Source organism: Theobroma cacao, chromosome 5 (assembly GCF_053813885.1).
Source record: "Theobroma cacao isolate CCN51 chromosome 5, ASM5381388v1, whole genome shotgun sequence".
In the NCBI taxonomy this organism is placed as follows: domain Eukaryota; kingdom Viridiplantae; phylum Streptophyta; class Magnoliopsida; order Malvales; family Malvaceae; genus Theobroma; species Theobroma cacao.
Genome location: NC_142643.1, coordinates 30682168 through 30702289, shown reverse-complemented (window position 1 = coordinate 30702289; position 20122 = coordinate 30682168). Strand labels below are relative to the sequence as shown.

General features: G+C 33.4%; 1 non-coding gene across 1 annotated transcript; it reads left to right on the top strand.

The window, feature by feature from the left end:
- The first annotated feature begins 2414 nt into the window (after positions 1-2414).
- LOC148762556 (small nucleolar RNA R71) lies at positions 2415-2521 on the top strand. Its single transcript, XR_016026804.1, has one exon. It is a non-coding gene; the product is annotated as a small nucleolar RNA R71 (small nucleolar RNA).
- Positions 2522-20122: the final 17601 nt, after the last annotated feature.

Here is a 20122-nt window from a genome sequence, read left to right as displayed (position 1 = left end):
ATAACATAAAAATTTACATAACACTCAAACAATATTCACATGTTTCAAATAGTCAAGATAAAAATATAACTAGGTTCTCATTATTGGATAGATAAATTAAAAGAAATTGGTGCAATTAAATCTAGTTCAAGATTTTAAAATATGCATAAAATAAAAAAAATGATGAAAATAAACTAACCTCAAAATATCACAAAACCTAATAACAATAAAACTCTCCCCCAAACTTAAATTGCACATTGTCCTCAATGTGAAAAGCTAAAAAAAAATAAGCAAAAGAAACTCCCTTATCAATGGTGACAGTGCATTGAAAGATCTAATTTTTTTCACCTTATGTTCATGCTTTCCAAACTTGCATACTTAAGAAAACAATATAAAGAAATATTATACTTACTTATTAAAAAAAATAACTAAAATAACAACTAAACCTAAAAAGATATAGCTTTGATTGCTTGCTAAGAAGCACCTTTTTATAATCACTAGCTTGACTATGATACCCTTTTTTTTTTGTCTACTAAAGTAATTGAGGATCTTTGGCTATCCAATTCACCTCCCAAGTAATCCTAGAGACGTTGCTCGTTCACTCTGAATGTTCCAGTAGCTTCACTACAAATATCTATCACACCAAACGGATAGACCTTAACCACCTTATAAGGATTTGACCACTTTGATTTTTGTTTCCATGGAAGGAGCTTGACTGATTTGGTTAGTAACACTTGTTGTCCCACCTTAAAATCAAGATTAACTAAAAGTGGTGGAAAATGCTCATCATAACATTGCTTAGTTTTGAGATGCGATGGCAGTGGCTTTGACTCAAGTGTTTATGGCTTACTTGTACATGGTGGAGTAGGATTACCTTTACCTTTATCAGCTGAGTCCACTTTATAGCATTATGTTGTGGAGAAAGGGTATTTTGGTGCATTGAAAATATTAAATTCAACTACCTCTTTTCCAACTCTGAAAGATATTATGCCTTCCCTTACGTCGATTATTGCTCCTACAATGGCTAAGAATGGACGTCCTAGTATGATCGAAACCTTTTGATGTTCCACCATCTCAAGTGCAAGGAAGTCAATTGGAACGTATAATGTCCCTACTTTAATCAAGACATCCTTTATAATCCCAAAAGGTTACCTTATTATTTTGTCTGCAAGTTTCAATTTAAATGTAGTGGGTTGAATATCTTTCAGTTCAATTCTCCTAGCAACAGACAAAGGAATAAGTGAGACACCAACACCCAAATCACACAACGTTTTTGAAAGATTAACATTACTAATTGAGCAAGGGATAGAGAAACTCTCTAGGTCTTTAAGCTTTGGTGGAAGCATATTCTGGATTATCGCACTGCACTCTTTAGTGAGTGTAACTATCTTGAAATCCTCTAATTTCCTCTTCTAGTTAATATGTCCTTTAGAAACTTCACATATGATAGCATTTGCTTTAAAGCTTTTGAAAAAACAATGTTGATGTGAAGCTTTTTGAATACCTCAAGAAACTTTTGGAATTGCCTATCAAGTTTCTGTTTCTGAATGCACTGAGCAAAGGGTAATGGTGGTAAGTTTGCCTTTACTTTCTTTTTTTTTTTTTTGAATTTTCTTGTCAGTTGTCTCAATCACTATTTCATTTTCAACAGGCTTATCTAGAAGTCTAGCTGGATTAACCCCACTTTCAATTTTTTCTCCGCTCCTCAAGGTGATTGCCATAACTTGTTCTTTACCTTTTCTCCTAAGATTCACCTCAGTATCACTAGGTAATGTCCCTTGAGCTCCGTTGTTTAATAAATTGGCAAGTTGACCAACTTGAATCTCAAGGTTTCGTAGTGTGCTTGACTTTATATGATGTTATTAGTTTAAGTCACGTACTGACTTAACAAATCCTCCACAGTTGGCTTTATTTTTGAGATGAGCACTCTTACTTGCTATTGGAATCTTAGAGGTGCATTTGGCCTTGAATTTAACGATGACCCTTGATCATTGGCCCAAGAGAAGTTTGGATGGTTCTTCCACCCTGGGTTGTAAGTGTTGGAGTAGGGATTATTCTACTGTCTATTCCCCACAAATTGCACTATTTTTGTCAAACTTGAACACTAATAGCTTGCATGATCATCTCCACAATATTCACAATCTACAAAAGGACTTTGAATGGAGCTAGCACCAAAACATTCAAGAGTCTTAGTGAAAGCTATTACCTGTGTAGATAATGCCGAAAAAGCATCTACATCATGAATTCCAACTATTCTACTATGCATTGATCGCTTTACTAGCTATTGGTAATTGTTTGCAACCATCTGTTCTAACAAATTGTATGCCTCATCAATTGATTTAGCCATTAAAGCTCCTCTTGCAGTGGCATCAATGGTAGTTAGAACAGGCCCACTCAAGCCATTGTAGAAGGTCTACATCTGAAGCCACTTTAGAAGACCATGATGAAGACAACGCCGAAGTAATTCTTTGCTTTTTTCCCAAGCCTCATACAACGATTCAAAATCTTGCTGCATGAATGATGTGATATCATTCCTCATTTTCATTGTCTTGGTAAAGGAAAAAACTTAGCAAGGATCTTTTGAGCAAGATCATCCCATGTTGTTTCTCAACTAGTAAGGAGCGCATTTAGCCATGCTTTCTCTTTCTCTCTCTATAAGAAAGGAAAAAGCCTCAAATGAATTGCATCATCTGTGAAACCATTGTGTTTGAACGTATTACAAATTTCTAAAAAGTTTGATATAGGCCATTTAGATCATCATTTAGAAGGCCCTTAAACTAGACTGAGGTTTGAATCATGGTGATGATAGTCGACTTGATCTTGAAATTATTTGCTTGAATAGTTGGCTTTTGAATGCTCGATGGAATTCCTTGCACCAACGCGACATCATAATTCCTTAAGCAACGATTTTCATCTCCTACGTGCTTGGATTTGTTGTTCGCTTTGTTGATCAACCTTTGTATTTATTAGAGCAAAACCTTGTTGATTTTCAGATATATTGAATATTTGATGCCTTAGAGATTTAAAGGCATTTAAAACTATATTGAGCATATAAATGATTGAAGCTCATTAAATGTGATTTATGATGTGATTGATGGATATATGTGACATTAAAGGCATGATGGCCTTATTGTGGAATTGTGATTAGTCCGATGATGATAATTTCAAATGTGGATTTGTTTTGAGGTTGAGTGGAGTCTTATGACTTGTGATAGTGTGTGCCTGTAGGGATGATGGGATTAGCTCGCCTGTGATTCTCGGCTACAATGCTTTGATGCCACCCATATAAGATTACTCTGAGTAATGCCATCCATTGGGAGATTACTCTAAATGATGACTCTGATTTTTTTTCCATTGCCTCAGCATGCGCATGATTTGATATTCTGCCAATGGCTTAGACTAGAGCTTCATTTGACTTTGTCAGTTGGCCACCGTGCATGATTTAATGATGTCCAGGGGAAGACCACTCTACGATTATGATTTGAATTGTGAGTGACATGACATAGCCTCGAATAGACTTAAATAAACATGATTTGAAGTTGATATAATACATTGGCAACTAGTGTGTGCTTATGGATATTCACTTTGATACAGCTTTAAGGATAAGCCTAGTGATACACTAATTGTGGGAACCCCTAGGGATGATCGATATTCTTCTAAAATTGGAGATATTTGTTAAAATATTTGATTGCACTGATAGTTTATTAGATATATATATATATTTGTCTAATATATATGATTTATTTGCACCCCTCATTGAGTATTAGATGACTCACCCATTTGTTGTGCCATGTGCATATATATATAGCCACAAGATTGCTTGGCAGGGTCGTCTATCGATAGACCAATTTTAGCATTCGCTAGGTTCCCATCCTAACATGTCCAGTCCATTAGGTTTGTTATGAGCTCCTCGTTTTGAAGTTCAGTTTAGTTGTTAGGTATGTAGGGATGACGTGCCATTTCAACTTGTGTTAAGGGTCGTAAGGTACGAACCCACTTTGTTGGCCAGTGTATGGCTTTATGAATATTGTATTAAATATTGTGCTAAAAATTATGCATGTACAATATGCCAAGGGCGACTGATTGTATTTGGTATTTAAATATTTTTATGAATATGAATATTTAGAACCTTTGGCTATGTGTTATGTGAATTCAAAATTTTAAGGCTTGCTCGAGTCTCATGGGTTTTGCTTGTTAAGCTCATGCACCAATCATGGGCCATCAGGTTTGGGTCATGACAAAGAATCTAGTCAATCTATCGATGTAATGGTTTGAAAAGTTGTACTTCAAAAGGAACTTATATGTTTTTTTTGGAAGGAGAAGAGACATAAGAAATAAAATTGTCTCAAATATAAAACTTGACTAGAGAAAGTTGAGCATAAAGCTAACTCCTTAGCTTTTGTCATACATGTTTCCAAATTAATTGAAGCCCTATCGATTTTTTTGTGACTAGATTATAATGCGACTAATCATGTTGGTTTTACCTTTTAGGGATTTATAAGCAAAAGGAAGCCAAACAAGGAAGAGTCTAAAATCATAGTTAACAACAAAGAAGAGGTAAAAGTAAAGTTAGTAGGAACAACTTAGTTGAATTTGAGCAAATGGTCATAAACTTTGTTTGAATGTTAGCTCAAAAGGAATAAATTTAAGAGGAGGGTAAATTGAAGGTTTTTAAAAATTCTTTCAAACTTGAAGAGTAAAATATTTTTTAACCAAGTAAAAATAGAAAACCTTCTTTAATAACAATGAACTAAAGTAGTAAGAATTCTTTTTCAAGAATCTCAAAGACAATTGAGAAAGCTAATACCAATAAAAGCAATTTTAAAGGGCGAAGATAGAACATAAGGATTTTATAGAGGTTCAACGTCTTTGCCTACGTCCTCTCCCTTAAATCACTAAGTAGTTTAGAATCGACTATCTCAAAATGCATTTCTAAGACAAAGCAAAACCCTCAAAATCAGTTTTTTCAAAGGTTTAGACTTAACCCTTTTACTTTTGCACTTGGTTATGGTATAACCACTCAATAACACTATCTTTTGTAACTTAAGATAAAACCTTTATAACTAAGACAATGAGGATGAAAAGAAAGCTCAAATGCCTCTATAAGGCTAAATAATATAATGAGTATAAGGAAAGTATGAAGCTCTTAAGAAAATGAGGAAGGTTAAGGCTTAAGTAGCACAATAAAAGAACACTTTGATTTTGAAAATGATTTTTAGGAAATCTTGAGTTGAAAATTTCACTCTAACTTGAAGAAGTTGCTCTTGGTGTTCCTTGTCTTGGAAAATGTGCTATAGACCTTTATTTATAGCTAAATGTCCTAAAATAACCATTTGGGGACTTGTGCTTCAAAAAATAGCCATTAAACATGTCTTTTTCTAGCTTGTCTAACTTAAGGCCTCAATACTTTTGAAGCACATCTCGATACCTTGTTGCTTGAGTCAACTAAAGTCTCAATACCTTTCTTTCATGTCTCAAGACCTTGCTCATTCTTGGCATTCTCAGACTAAAAGATGTCTTGATACATTGTAGCTAGGTCCTGATACATTTAGTGTTACTCTCTAGAAATTGAAGTCTGGTGATGATGTCTCGATACTTGTCACTTAGATCTTGATACATTTGGATTTGCTCTATAAAAATTGAAGTATGGAGATGATGTCTCAATACCTTGAAGACAAGTTTCAATACATTGGCACTTGCCTTCTTGAAATTTGGACTTCTGAGATGATGTCTCAATACTTTAAGGCCCTGTCTTGATACATCAGCATGTGCTTTTTGGAATTTAGGGCTTTAGAGGTGATGTCTCGATACTTTTGAGAAATGTCTCGATACCTTTGAAAAATGTGTCAAGACTTTTAATTCCTGAGGTTATTTCTGAGGCATTTTCAGCTTGATGTCTCAATATTTACATAAAATGTCTCGATAACTTAGTGCTATGAGACATTTTCTAAGGCATTTTAAGCTTCAAAGTTTTTCCAACACTTAGCCATTTTTCTTGTAAAACTTTCAGGGGTTTTGTGATGTTTAAATATACTTTACAACTTATATTTTGATCATTTGATTTTGTCATTTCAAAATAGGATCAATTGTAAAGCTAACAATCTCTTCATTTTTGATATGATAAAACTAATGAGCAAAACTGTCAATTAAAAGTCCCTCATAGTTTTTGAACTTAAGATTTTTTATATTGAAAGAAGAACTTGAAAATCTCCTCCTCACTGAGTGCTAATTTTTAAAGTTTATGTTAAAAAGATAAGCTTAAAGTAAAACTACCAAAAGGGGGGTTGAATTGGTTGTTAAATAAAAAATCTCCTTTTTTTCGAAAGTCTTTAAAAAAGAAGCAAAATTATGAAAGAATGAAACAACAAAACAAAGTATGAAAATAGTAAGTAAAGAGCAGAAAAATAAAGATTACTTAGCAAGATTTTTATAGAGGCTTGACCATCTACTACCTACGTCCTTTCCTTTGATAACACAAAGAGTCTGAATCTATTATCAGCTTGCCTTTTCAATAGGGTTAGGCACAACCTTTACAACATGCCTTTTGCAAGATCAAGCGTAACCTCAACAACATGCATTTTATAGGATCAGGCGTAATCTCTATCAAGACACTATCTTTTTCAGGTTCAAGCACAACCTTTACACAAAATGTAGCCTTTTAAAGGATTAGGCAAAACCCCTTTACCTTTTGCTTGGTGGTGTAACTAATACAACAATGGATTCTGGTGAATCTCAAACTCAAAACTTCTAGAAAGATTGACAAAGAAGTTTAGGATTAGAAAAGTGAAAGTTTTCTCAAATATATGAATGATTAAGGAAGGTTTAGCTCAAGAAAGTTCAACTGAAAGTTAAAAAAGTGATCTTTTAACTTTACTTTTTCTCAAAGATGGGAACTTTCTGCTTATAGCTTTTTCTCTTTTTTTTTTCTTATTTCTTCTTCAAAGATGATTCATATTTTTTCAAATTCCTCCAAAATCTCTACTTTAATGTTCTCAAGATAGGTATTTATAGCCTTTGAGATTTCTTGCTTGTTGGAGTGAATTTTGAATCATTTCTTGTGCATTCTAGCCAGCTTACATAATTCTATTGCATATGTAAAATCGATTCTTTGCTATTGAGTTGTCAGCTTTTCACAAAGTCTGTAGCTTTCTATCTTAGCAGAATTAATTCTTTTATTTTAAAGTGTCTATTCTTCTACAATTGGGTTCGAAGATGACACCTTTGCAATTTTAGAGAATCGATTCTTTTGCCTTTAGGTGTTGGTTCTTCACTATGGTTTGGTGCCAAATTATGAATTTAAGCTTGATTTTTACCACTCCACTCTTTTCCAGTTGTACCATCTCTTTCTTGGTCACCAAGTTCTAAATTGTACTTTTAGTGCTTCAAGAATCGAAATTTTCTCCATGCATAATCTATTCTTTCTTCTTTGCTTTTCTGCCTTCTGCATTCTATCCCTCTAGAATCGATTCTTTATCTCTGAGGTGTTGGCTCTTCACAAATCATGAACCTTTTGTCTTCCAAGAACTGACTTCTTCTTTTCTCATAATCGATTCTTCATTTTTTATCTCTACATAAGAATTGACTTCTTCTTCAAAATCGATTCTTCCTATAATCAAAGAAATAGATTTTGCTTTCTTTTCATTTAAGAATCAAGTCTTTTCTTTTAAGAATTTGATTCTTAGACTGGCACTTTGAGTTTTGAAAACAAGAGATCTTTAAGAAAATTAAAAGATATTTCTTTAAGTTCAAGAGCATAATCATTCATATTCAAAGCATTACAAACAATCCAATCATTTTAATATATCTTTCTTTTAAGTTCAACTTTAACACTTCTTTGAGGATTTTTTTCATATTCAAAAATATCATTCATTTATTTTCAAAGCTCAATGAGTTCAATCAATTTTATCAACAATAATAAAGCTAACAATTCCCCCTTTTTTGATATGACAAAATTAAGTTAAATTTACTCATTGAAAAAAACTCCCCTTGAAAATATGTTTAATATTTCAAAATATTTTTCTCAAGTAAAGCTCCTCCTGAATTTATTCTTTTTCAAAAAGATTTACATTTAAGTTTGAAAGGACTTTTGAAATCAGTTTAGAAAAATCCAACTATAGTGAAAAGTTAAGCTTTGCAAATTTGCTCACAATATTTCTCTCACCTTTTGTGACATCAAAAAGGAATAAAAAATAGAGTATAAGTATAATGAGAAGAAACACTCCTAGAAAATTAGAGAATTAGTAATACAAGTTAAGTCTAATGATTAATTAACATTTAATAGATAGAACATAGAGATATTAAAAACAAGTATGTTCAATCAATCATCAATAAACACAGAGAAATATGAACATAGAGTAATATAATCAAAAGAGATATTTCATTAAGTACAATCATATACACAAAATCATTTGCAATACAATCATATTTGTTAGTGTGAAAGTCTCAAAGGCAATATTAAAAGGGGGTGAATTTATATATTAAAAAAATTCTTCAAAATCTAAGTATAAAGATTAAAACTTTTTTGCTCAAAAATACTTTCTAGTGTCAAAAACAAGTTTATAACAATAAATCACTGATCACAAAAATGATCTACCAAAAGAAAATATTTTCCCTAAATTAAGTGCTAGCTATGAAAAGTAAAGGGGAAAATACTTTCCCAGGTATAAAACAATAAATCAATATAAAACTATTTTCCTAAGGTAAATATTGGCAATGAATAATAATGCAAAATATTAAAAAGAGACACACAGAATTTATAGTGGTTCGACTTTTTCGATACCTATATCCATTCCCTTAATAACTAAGGAATTTCAATCCACTATCAAAGATTCTTGCTTTTTATAGGAAAGCGATAACCCTTACCCAATCCACAAAGGAATTCTTGCTCTCTAATAGGAAACGATAACCCTTACATAGTCCACAAGGGATTCTTGCTTTTTAACAGGATCAAGTGATAACCCTTGCACAATCCACAAAGGGATTCTTAGTTTTTAACAGGATGAAGAGATAGCCCATCAATAATGATTTTTACGAACTTAACCACAAACCGTTACAAATAACTTCTTAAGGTTAAGCTAAAGCCTTTACAATGGAGTACAAATTTCAACAAGAAAATGCCTCTCAAAGGTTAAATGCTAAGACTTTAAGCTTATGTGTAGTGAGAAGAGAAATTTCAGCTTGAATGAAGCAAAGATTCAACTTTGTAAGCTTGGTGGAAGACTAAAAGGATGCTAGAGAGTGAATACAAGCTTTTGGGTAGTCTCTCTAGGGTTTAAAGCTTTGGTTCAGGTCTACTCTTACTTCAGAATGGTTCAAATGCATTTATTTATAGTTAAGGCATTATTTAAAGCAATTAAACACAATTTTGAATCAAATTTGACCACTGCTGAAGCTTGAGGGTCAACTACAATGCTCCTACAATCAACTAAGTTCTTCAAATTTCTTAAATTAGGGCTTCCACAGTCAAGTATAATCCTCCTCTAGTTGATCCATCTCCCAAGAACATGTTTCTTGCAAGTTTGAGCTGTTATAGTCGACTATGCTTCCTCTATAATCAACTATGGTTGTGTAATCTTGACTTTTCCTTGCCTTTGACTAGTCAAGGTCGACTATTCTTGGTCTAGGGTCAACTATGTTTTTCAAAACATGATTTTCTTCAGCTTCTTGAATAAAGTCTACTATAAATACTTCAGGGTCGAGTATGGCTTTACAATATTCAAGTTTTGAACTCTTTAAGCCTTTGAATTGACTCAAGCTTATTTAGGATCAACTCCTTGCTTGTGTCTTGAGCTTTCCTCAGCTTTTCGACGCTTCTCTCTAGCTATTTTCTCCTTACCTTGTTCCTACATTCAAATAACATTTCAAGTATGCTTGCTCTTGCATTCTTAACAGAATATGCATTGGTTGAAAGCTTGTGAGATGTTTACAAATACATAACCTTAAGGGATTAAAAATATATTTGAGACAATTTCAAATGCTTGACACTAAGTTCAAGAAAACATGTGATTTTTGTCAAATCAAAACATGATGTAACTTGAGGCTAACAATCTCTTCCTTTTGATATGACAAAAACATGAGCATATTGCATTTGAAATTTCTTGAAACCTCCCCTCACTTAATTAGTCTCTATACCTTTGTTGAAAACAATCAAGTGTAAATGAGAAAGGTATAAGAAATACATGCTAAATTTAAGAACAAAGTATAAGATGCATGAATGATGTGTTTGAGTGAGTTATCCAAACTAAGATCATCTTTTGGGAAAAATTTGCAATGTTGGTTTTAAAAGATTATTGTAGCTCTAACATGTTTCTAATTTGTTGATTCAATTCATTAAATCCTATAATCATGGCTTGTTGAATTGCATCAAATCTTGCCTCATGTGTGTCCTGAAGAAGGTCAAGATGTTTAGCATTTTCCTCCAAAGTAGTTATAATACCCTCAAGTCTTGCATCTAATCCCATACTACCAGCTGAGCTAAAGGGCATGGCATTTAGTGGTGATTTAGTTGAAGCTTTTGGAGAAAACTCTTAAATATCATAATCATCATTCCATTGTCATGTTCTCTTGTGAACCCATTGACTGGTTTCAACATTCTCAACATAACCCATTCTAGCTAATGTTGCCTTGTCTAAGTTCTTTATCTTGGGTTGAGAAATTGCATCATCTATAGAGGTATCAATATTGAAATGAGTGACAAGTCGAGTAATGACTTAGCCATACATTGAACTTGATTTGGTTCCACAATGACTTTTCTCATATCTGCAAATATAAAGCTTGCAGGATCAAAAAGGTTCTAGAGTTTGATGTGATGGATAAACCAAATGTCTTCCCTAAATATAGATGAATGTTTGGTAGGCACTAGTCTTATAGTCCAAGTAATAATTAAATGCAAGATCTTATCCATCATGGACAACCTAGCAGCTGAATAAGAAGCACCAAGATTATTCACAAAGAGTTCTTGTTCTAATGATTCTACTTTAACATTATCACTAATGTAAGTCATTGCACTAGGTGCACTATTTAGTCTTAAAACATCTCTAATCAGCTAAGGAGTTATTTTATACAATCTACCCATGACGTAAACAGTGACGGCATTCTCATAGGTACGTAGTGTGTCATTCTCATCCTTATCATTCACATATGCATTGTTGTAAAAGACTTTAAGTAGCTTTTTAAAGACAAGAATGTTTAGACTCAAAAATTCATGGTAGCCCAAATTTCTAAAGTTCTCAATGTAAAAGAAACTGAATTTTTCTAAAAATTCAAGATCAATTACCTTCCACAATGGGCTATCCTTGAAGCAAATAGATTCTTGTAGTGGTTGTAGCATCAACACTAGTAAAAATTCTCATCCTGAAATCTTGTCAAACTTGATAAACTTGACTAACCCCTCTGAGTGTCTAACTTTTGACGTTTCGGTGGTGCCATGAAGATGTTTTTGGGTTAGAAATCAAACCAAGAATGAGAATCGTTGACTATGAAAGGCTAGATAGAATATGGAGCATTAAACTTAGGCTGGACACTTGTAGATCTAGATTTTTAGGTTTTGGGATGTTTTTAAAATGGGAAAAGTTATCCTATTTATAATGGATGGAAATTGAGAGGTTTAAATGGGCACTTTGAATCTTAAAAGCTTAAAGAGAATGAACCAAAAATTTTAGGATGAATCCTTGAAAGATTAGATGAATTTGAAATGTGAAGGATTCAAGGAATCTTAGTGCAAATTCGTGAAGGTTGACTAGTAGGCCATGAGGATTAATCTTGGCCCTTAAAAATCATGGTTTGGATTGTTTGGTGTGTTAGGCAGTCAACCCTATTAGTCCCCTAATCGACTATGGCTTTGTTAAATCTAGCTTTTGCCTTTTTAAAACAATGCTAGTCAATCTTGGATGGAAGGTAGTTGACCATGGTTTTGTTTTAAAGGACATTTTGGCTTCTAAAAACTCATTTGAAAAATCCTAATTCTCTTGAAAGCTTTGGAAAAGATTTAAAGCTTTTTGATGTTCAACTAAATCTTATTAATGTCACTTGTGGAGGTGTATTTAAACAAATATAGGAAATGATTGAGGATCTAATCTTGGACAACTTATGTGTATGCATGATATGAGCAATGCATAACATGACATAATCACACTCATTAAACATATAATCACCTATGTAAACACATAAACAAGTAATAAAATTAATAAAAGAAAAACAAATACTCACATACTCACACAAGAGTACTCACAAATATCTAAAATATTATAACTATAGTGAGGAGCATAGAATGATTCTATGTTTCAATCTTTCAAGAAAAAATTAAGATCATCATTAAGCACAAGATTAATATGGTGTTTGAGAGACATTACCAATAATGTAGAACACAATTTGTTGACATCTCATCAAGCTCATTTGTTGAAGATTTCAAGTACTCAATCATCATAGGACAATGTCAATGATCAACTCCCCTTTAATCATTCAATAAATTTCTTCCAACAAGGAGAAGAAGTTAAGTTGTTAATCACATTAAAGCATAATCTTACCTTCCCTTAGATGGATCATGTGATAAACATAGAGATAAATAATGATCATATGATATATGAGTATTTAAATAGAATGTTCAACATGTCAATCTCATACTCGTATATTCAAGGAACTAGTAAGGCATGAATGTGAGACCTCGACCTCTATAAGCCCGTAACTAGGTGTAGACGCGATAACACAGGCTAGGGGTAATTTCGTCATTTCTCATGGTGAGCCCCTAGAAGTAGGCTTTCAAACATTATTAAGGTCTAGGTAGACCTAAGGAATAAATGATTGAGGGTAAAATAAATAAAAAAGATATAAATACTTATAATTTCCATGATAGGGGTAAAATGGTCATTTTGCACCTCGAGCCTACATTTTTAAGTTTTCATGAACTCGAATACTTTCAGACGATTATGGACTTTGTCTCAATGTTAAAGGAGTAAAAGAGAGTGCATAAAGGTAAGGAGGAAGACAAGTGGCCTTGTGAAGGGCATTATTGCAAATTGTATAAAAATTGGATAAACTTTAACTATAAATATCTAATCTCCAACAGCTTTTCTTGAGTTTTCCAATAGCTTCTCTTCTGCTTCTTCCTCCTATCCTCCTCTCCATTCCATGTTTCTTTGCACCTTTCATGGAAGTATCCTTTGAAACCTTTAAAACTTCCCTATCCTTAGCTTTATTTCTCATGTTTTTCTACACCCTTTCATAGGGTTTTTCATGCTCTTCCACTTTTACACCTCAACAGCCTTCAAAAGTCTTTCTTAAGTACATTCACTCACTAGTTGGACGTGTAGAGAGAGAGGGAGTGATTTCCTTTATTAGCTTGGAAGAATTATGAAAAGAAATTCAATTACAAAACCACCAAGGTGAGTGAACTTGCATTTAAAATATTTTGAGAAATGTATTGGTATTTGGATGAAGCATGTGAATGATTTTTATTTGATTTTTGCTTAAAGATTATCCATGAGAACAAGCCTTTATTAAAATATTTTATGTGGTGAGTGTGCAATATGATGAATCCTTATGCTCCTATAGGATGCTGATATATATATATAGATATATGTTGTGTATCGATAGTTAATATTGTGTAGTAAATATAAACGTGCGTGTGCGCAATGTCAGGGATGTACATGCCGGTGATAATGGGTGCGAGAATGTGGATGATGATATTGCCTATGCGCGATGTGGGGGATGCACACGGCAGTATTAGCTATGCATGATGTGGGGGATGCACACGATGACCCTAGCTATGTGCGCGATGTGGGGGTTACACATGAGCTGGGTGAGGCAATGGTGGTATTGGTGTTTGTATATGTATATATATATATATATATATATATATATATATATATATATATTTATGCAATATAAAGTTCATGAATATGGTAAATGGTTGTAATGTATGTGAAATTTTGCATGTTGAACCTTGGAAATTGCTAAATATTTTTAAGTTGATTTTGTCATTGCAGCAGAATGGTCTTTTCTTGATAAAATGAGAATTTTTTTCTTGGTGTTCTGTTTCTCGCTGCAGCGAGAAACTCTCGGGTTGGGAGGCTAGCTGCAGTCTTGTAACTTGCTACAGTGAGATGTTTACAGGTAGTTTCGCTGCAGCAAGAATTCATTTTCGTTGCAATGAGAATTTTCTGTCTTGCTTGCTGCCTTGTTTGGTTTCTGCCATATTTTCCACTTTTTTAACATCATAGTTGATCATGGACTTCCAACATCAAGGAATTTATTTAATTAAGTTTGAAATAAGGGGTTTTAATGAGAAATCCTTGGCCAGCTGATGATTTGAGCCCAAATTTCGCTTGACTTGCGTGAATGCTACTAAAGTTTCACTCTTCAAATTCTTTGTTCTACATGGATCCTTTATCGTCAAGTGATTAACCAATTAAGGGTTTAATGAGGGGTTTTAATAAGAACTAAACTAAATTGCATTGTTTTTGAAAATAAGTGCATCATGATTTCTTTGAACTTTTCTTATCGTTTGCTTGTTCCCTTCCTTTGTTCACTCACTGGGTTTATACTCACTGTTTTCAACTTCATGTTTTCAGATTAGGAGGCAGGTAACTAAGTCGAGGTGTCCTTGTAGATTCGTCTCCTTGATAGGTATCTCGGCATTCAATAGCTGTATTTTCGCCTGAGTCTCTCTGTTGGAAGTCGAGTATCCCCTTTGTTGTGTATAGACAAACCCGATGTAAATTATTAAGATGTATGTTTTAGACAATATATGTATATTTTGATTGGTAATGCCACTATGAGTTGGCAATGGTTAGCATTATCTTGAATTGGAATTATGAAATGTGACTTTAAGAACTTTTGATGGAATGATCAACAGGTCATATTCATGTTTTAACTAAGATTAAAATTATTAAGATGTATGTTTTAGACATTAGAATTCAATATATTGCTTCAACTATATTCATGTTTTACTACAAGTGACAAGAATAGCAAGACAACTAAGTTTCATCATTGGATAGGTAAATTAATTTCATGGTGCATTGACTCTAACTTCAATTCTTCAAAACATGCTAAAAATCTAACCAAGATTGAAATTTAAAGGCAAAAATGAAAAAAAAATGTTTAAAAACTTAAACTCCCTCCTAAACTTAAGATTAACATTGTCTTCAATGTTATAAAAGAAAAAAAAGAGAAGTAAATCATACTTCCCTGAATAGCGGAGATCTTCAACCTTCTTCCTCATCCTCATCATTGTAGCAAAAGTTGTTGGGAGAGTGAGGCCAACCAACAAGAAATAGATGAACAACAAATTAATAGAGGAAATATAAACAATAACAATTAAATTTATGGAAAAACATTAAGAGTTTAGAAACTTGGGTTGCCTCCCAATAAGCGCTTCTTTATAGTCACTAGCTTGACAAATTCATCCCTTCCTTCGCTTCTTCACCCATAAAGTAAAGTTTGAAGTTTTGCCCATTGACCATGCTTACTTTAGCATCCTCACTATAAATCTCCATCATACCAGACAGATAGGCCTTAGTCACTTTGAAGGGGCCCAACCACTTTGATTTATGTTTGCACAGAAACAGATTAATGAGTGACTTATGAAGGGAAAATAGTAAAATATGCTTCTCATGCCACTACTTGGTTGCAAGATGTGAAGGCAATAGCTCTGACTCCAAAGTTGGCATTTGCTTCACTAAAAGTAGTGGAATGGGCTTTCCTTCATCCACATCAACTGATTTCTCTCTATAGTAAGTATTTGTAGAGAGGATATTTGGTTGGATTGAGTATATTAGACACTCTTTCCTCTTTTTGCACAACTTCATCAACTTGAGCTTGCATTTTAGCTTTTTCAACCACTATTTCCAGTTAAGAAAAAGGTAGCGGTAGTGTGTTTTCCTTTACCTCCTTCTCTTCAGTTTGTTTATCAAGCTTCTCAACCACTATTACTTTCTCAATAGGCTTCACTTGAGTTTTTGCTTGTTTGCTACTACTTGCTACTTCATTTCCACTTATAAGGTTGACTGTCGAACAGGATTCCTTATCTTCGCTCCAAGGAGTAGCTTCAATTTCACAAGGCAAGGTTCCTTAAGGCATATTGTTGAAAAAATTCGCAAGTTGACCCACTTGAGTCTCAAGGTTTCCTAATGAAGCTTCTTGATTATGAATGAAAGAATCAATCCTTGCCATGAATTGAATGAACATTTCTTCCACAATGGCTTTATCTCATTCATGGGAGCTTTCTCTTAAGGTGAAAATCCAATAGGCATATTAGACTTTGGAGCTAATGAATATCTCTTATTGGTACTCCAAGAAAAGTTTTTATGATTTTACCATTTAGAATTACAATTGTTGGCATACAAGTTGTTCTATTGCCAATTGAGATTCCCCATAAATTAAATTGATTCCTAACAATGGTTATTTAAATGTCCTTGTCCACAAAACTCATAGGTCACAAATGGGCTCTAAATGGCTTGAACTCTTAGAGTTTCAAACTTTTTGGACAAACCAGCCACTTGAGCAGTCAAAGCAATCAAAACATCCATTGTGTGGAGGTATTTAAAAAACACACAAAAGAAAAAGAAAAAGTTTGGTCTAAGATAATTTGTTTAATTTAATATTAATAAAGCAAATAGGAAAACAAATCCCCAGCAACAACGGCAAAAACTTGTTGGTCGATTTAATACACGCAAGTGCACATGGCCGTACCAGTAACATAAAGTAAAACGAGTATGGTTTCCCATAAAGATTTGTACTTGTTTTTACTAAGTATTAAATCTATAACAAAGTAATCTTATCCAAGCACTCGATTTCAAATGATTAATTAAACTGAAAATAATTAATTAATTAATTAATTAACGAAGAATAAATTGTCACTAAAAGAAATATTTACTCTAAAGCTAGGATTATGGTGCCTTTCAAAACTTTGTCTGATTTAAATCATTTCCTTAACTTCAATTAATGGAGTACCTGGCTAACCTAGAATCCAAATTACATACACGTCATTTGTCGAGATCATGCACGCATACCTTTTCTAAATTAATCCCATATGTCTATGCAAATTAGTTAGAAAGAGTTCATTAAGTTTGTGTTCTAATATGGTTGCCTAAGGTATTTAGGTATATGTCTATCTTAAACACGACACTATCACTTAACTCCGAAGTGAATTGAACAAAGGCTATTCACAACTATGGTCTATTCTAAACTCCCTCTATTGAGTTCCATTTAGAGGCCCATTACATTACAATTGGTGATTAGGCAGTGAAAAGCATTAAGTGTAGAATTGAATAAACCATTTGATTTCCATTAACACTAAGCAAGAAAAAATCAAATAATCAAAATACTTAATGAAATATCCCTTAATCCTAGAAAACGAAATTAGTTCATCATTGTATTTGTTAACTCCATTAGTTTTTGATGATAATAAAACATTTCCATTCATTTGTGTTTAATACCTTTACTTGAGTGTGCAGAAAATTAATATATGAAATTAATTTATTAACTCTTCAAAGAGTATTTTTGAAAGAAAAAGAGGGATAAAATCAACAAAGATGTAACTAAATAACAAGGAGGAAGCTGATTGGTGAAACAAGGAAGAACATTGGTGGACCAAATTTCAAATTAGAGAAATGGTGAGCTGAAGAGTTTGAGAAACAAAACCAACTTAGTCAACCAAGTCAGTCGACTAAGTGCCCTCTGCCAGAATCTGCAAACCAGAAACAGAATCAACTTAGTCAACCAAGTTAGTCGACTAAGAGCTCTGTGTCTGCAATTTGAGCCAAAACACTACAAGACAGATTAACAGCTAGAACTCATCCTTAACTGTTTCCAACAGATATAAACTGCCAAACTGCCATCAGATCTCCAAGTATAAAAAGATCTTCCAACAATAAGAAAGAAGTTTTTGAAGCCTTGAATGAGATTTGTGCTATAGAAAGTAGAAAAAACCAGAAAAGCTTCACTGCACCTTACAACACTTAAACTCCAATCTTTGTAATAGAGTTCAGCACTTCATCTTGTACCATCTAGATCAAAGTAAGTGATCATAGGTACTTCATTATTACTTCTCTTGTACTCTTAGAGTGAGGGAGTCACTCTAAGGGGTTGTTCAATCTTGGGATAGCTTGATTGTTAAAGGTTTATGGTTGAGCCTTGGAAAACCACATAGGGTTTTAGTTGAGCTTGTGAAAAACTAATGTAAAAGGATTTTGGCTGAGCTTGGTAAAAGCCATTGTAAAGCTTGGTGAAAACTTGTGAATTTCATCGATCCATAGTGGATTTATGGGAAAATCCTTGGTTGGATAATTAAGGTAGTGGATGTAGGTCTTGGATTGAACCACTCTAAATTGTTGTGCATTTTATACTTTGTTTTTGTTTTCATAAGATTTGGAAATTAGTTTCCAATCTTGTCAAGAGCCAAATTGTGTTATTCACCCCCCCTCTAGCACTTATTATAGGGACAAAAAATTGGTATCAGAGCTAGTTCCCTGGTTTTTAAGGCTTAACATCCTTTGGGAGGATCCAAATGGCTCAACAAAAAACCATAGTTGCTGAGGGACAATCAACAAACAGACCACCTCTATTTGATGGCTCTAATTATCCTTATTGGAGTATAAGAATGTCAATCTATATTAGGGTTATATACTATGAAATGTAGTACGTCATAACTGATGGACCCTTTATGCCCTCAACCGTGAATGTAATGACAAATGAGTTGATGCCCAAGCCAAGGTTTGAATGGACTGAGGTTGAAACTAAAAAAGTTCAAATAAATTTTAAGGCCATCAACACATTACATTGTGCCTTGACTCTCACTAAATTTAACAAAGTCTCAAGCTGTACCACAGCTAAACAAGTGTGGGAAAAACTTAGAATAATCCATGAAGGGACTTCTCAAGTAAAGGAGTCCAAAATTGCTCTCTTAACACATAGTTATGAAATGTTCAAAATGGAGCCTGATGAAGACATTACCAGCATGTTTGATAGGTTTATAAACATCACTAATAAATTAAGTCAGCTAGGCAAGCCTATCCTTGAGCATGAATTAGTTAAAAGATTACTTATATGCCTACCAAAATCTTGGAAGCCAAAAGTGACTGCCATTAGAGAGGCTAAAGATTTGAACATCATCACACTTGATGAGATTTATGGTTCTCTTCTTACTCATGAGCTGGAGCTTAAAGAAGAAGAAGAAGAAGATCGAAAAGAAGCAAAGGAAAAGAAAAAGAGTATTGCACTTAAAGCCAGCATCCTTGAAGAAAAGCTGAAAGAGCTTTCCTGTGATGATGATGAAGAATTAGCTCTGGTTGCAAGAAAATTCAGAAAGCTAATGAGCAGAAGAAATCGAAGGCTACCTAGAAAGGGTTTCAGGAAAAACCAAGGTGCTTCATGGAATATAAGGAACAAAAATTACTCTAACAAAAAGAAGGAGATGATCTACTACGAATGCAAGAAACCTGGTCTCTTCAAGTCCGAGTGTCCATTGCTGAAAGATGAAACCCCCAAGAAAAATAAGAGATCCATGAAAGCAATGGTGGCTGCTACATGGTCGGACAATGACACATCAAGCTCTGAAACTGATGATGAAAAATCTGAGGAAAGAGCAAACATCTGTTTAATGGCACAAGAGGATGAAACAGAGGTACTCTCATCCCCTTGCATTAATTCTTATGATGATTTACAAGATGAGTATGAGTGCCTGTATGATGAATTTGAAAAACTTTTTTCAAAATAGAAATCATTAAAAAAAAAAGGCTACATTACTTGAAAATGATTTGGAACAAATCAAACAAGAATTCACTTCTGTTTTTGAGCAAAGAAATATTTTGCAAATTGAGTTAGAACACTCAAAAATAGACTTTGAGGTTTTAAAACAAGAGTTGGAAAACAAGTCTGAAGCTTTGCAAATAACTCTTGATGAAAATACAGCTCTTAAATGTTTGAAAAATGAATCTTCAAAAAGAGATGTATACCACAATAAAAATTCAGCTAATGCATTACCTAAATGTTATAATTGTGGTGAACATGGTCATTTATCATATGAGTGTTTTAAGAAAAGAATAGTGCATAAAGTTAAGAAAATCTAGGTTCCTAAAGGATCCTTTGTTGCAACTAACACTCAAGGACCCATTAAAGTATAGGTACCTATAAAGAAAAACTGAAATTT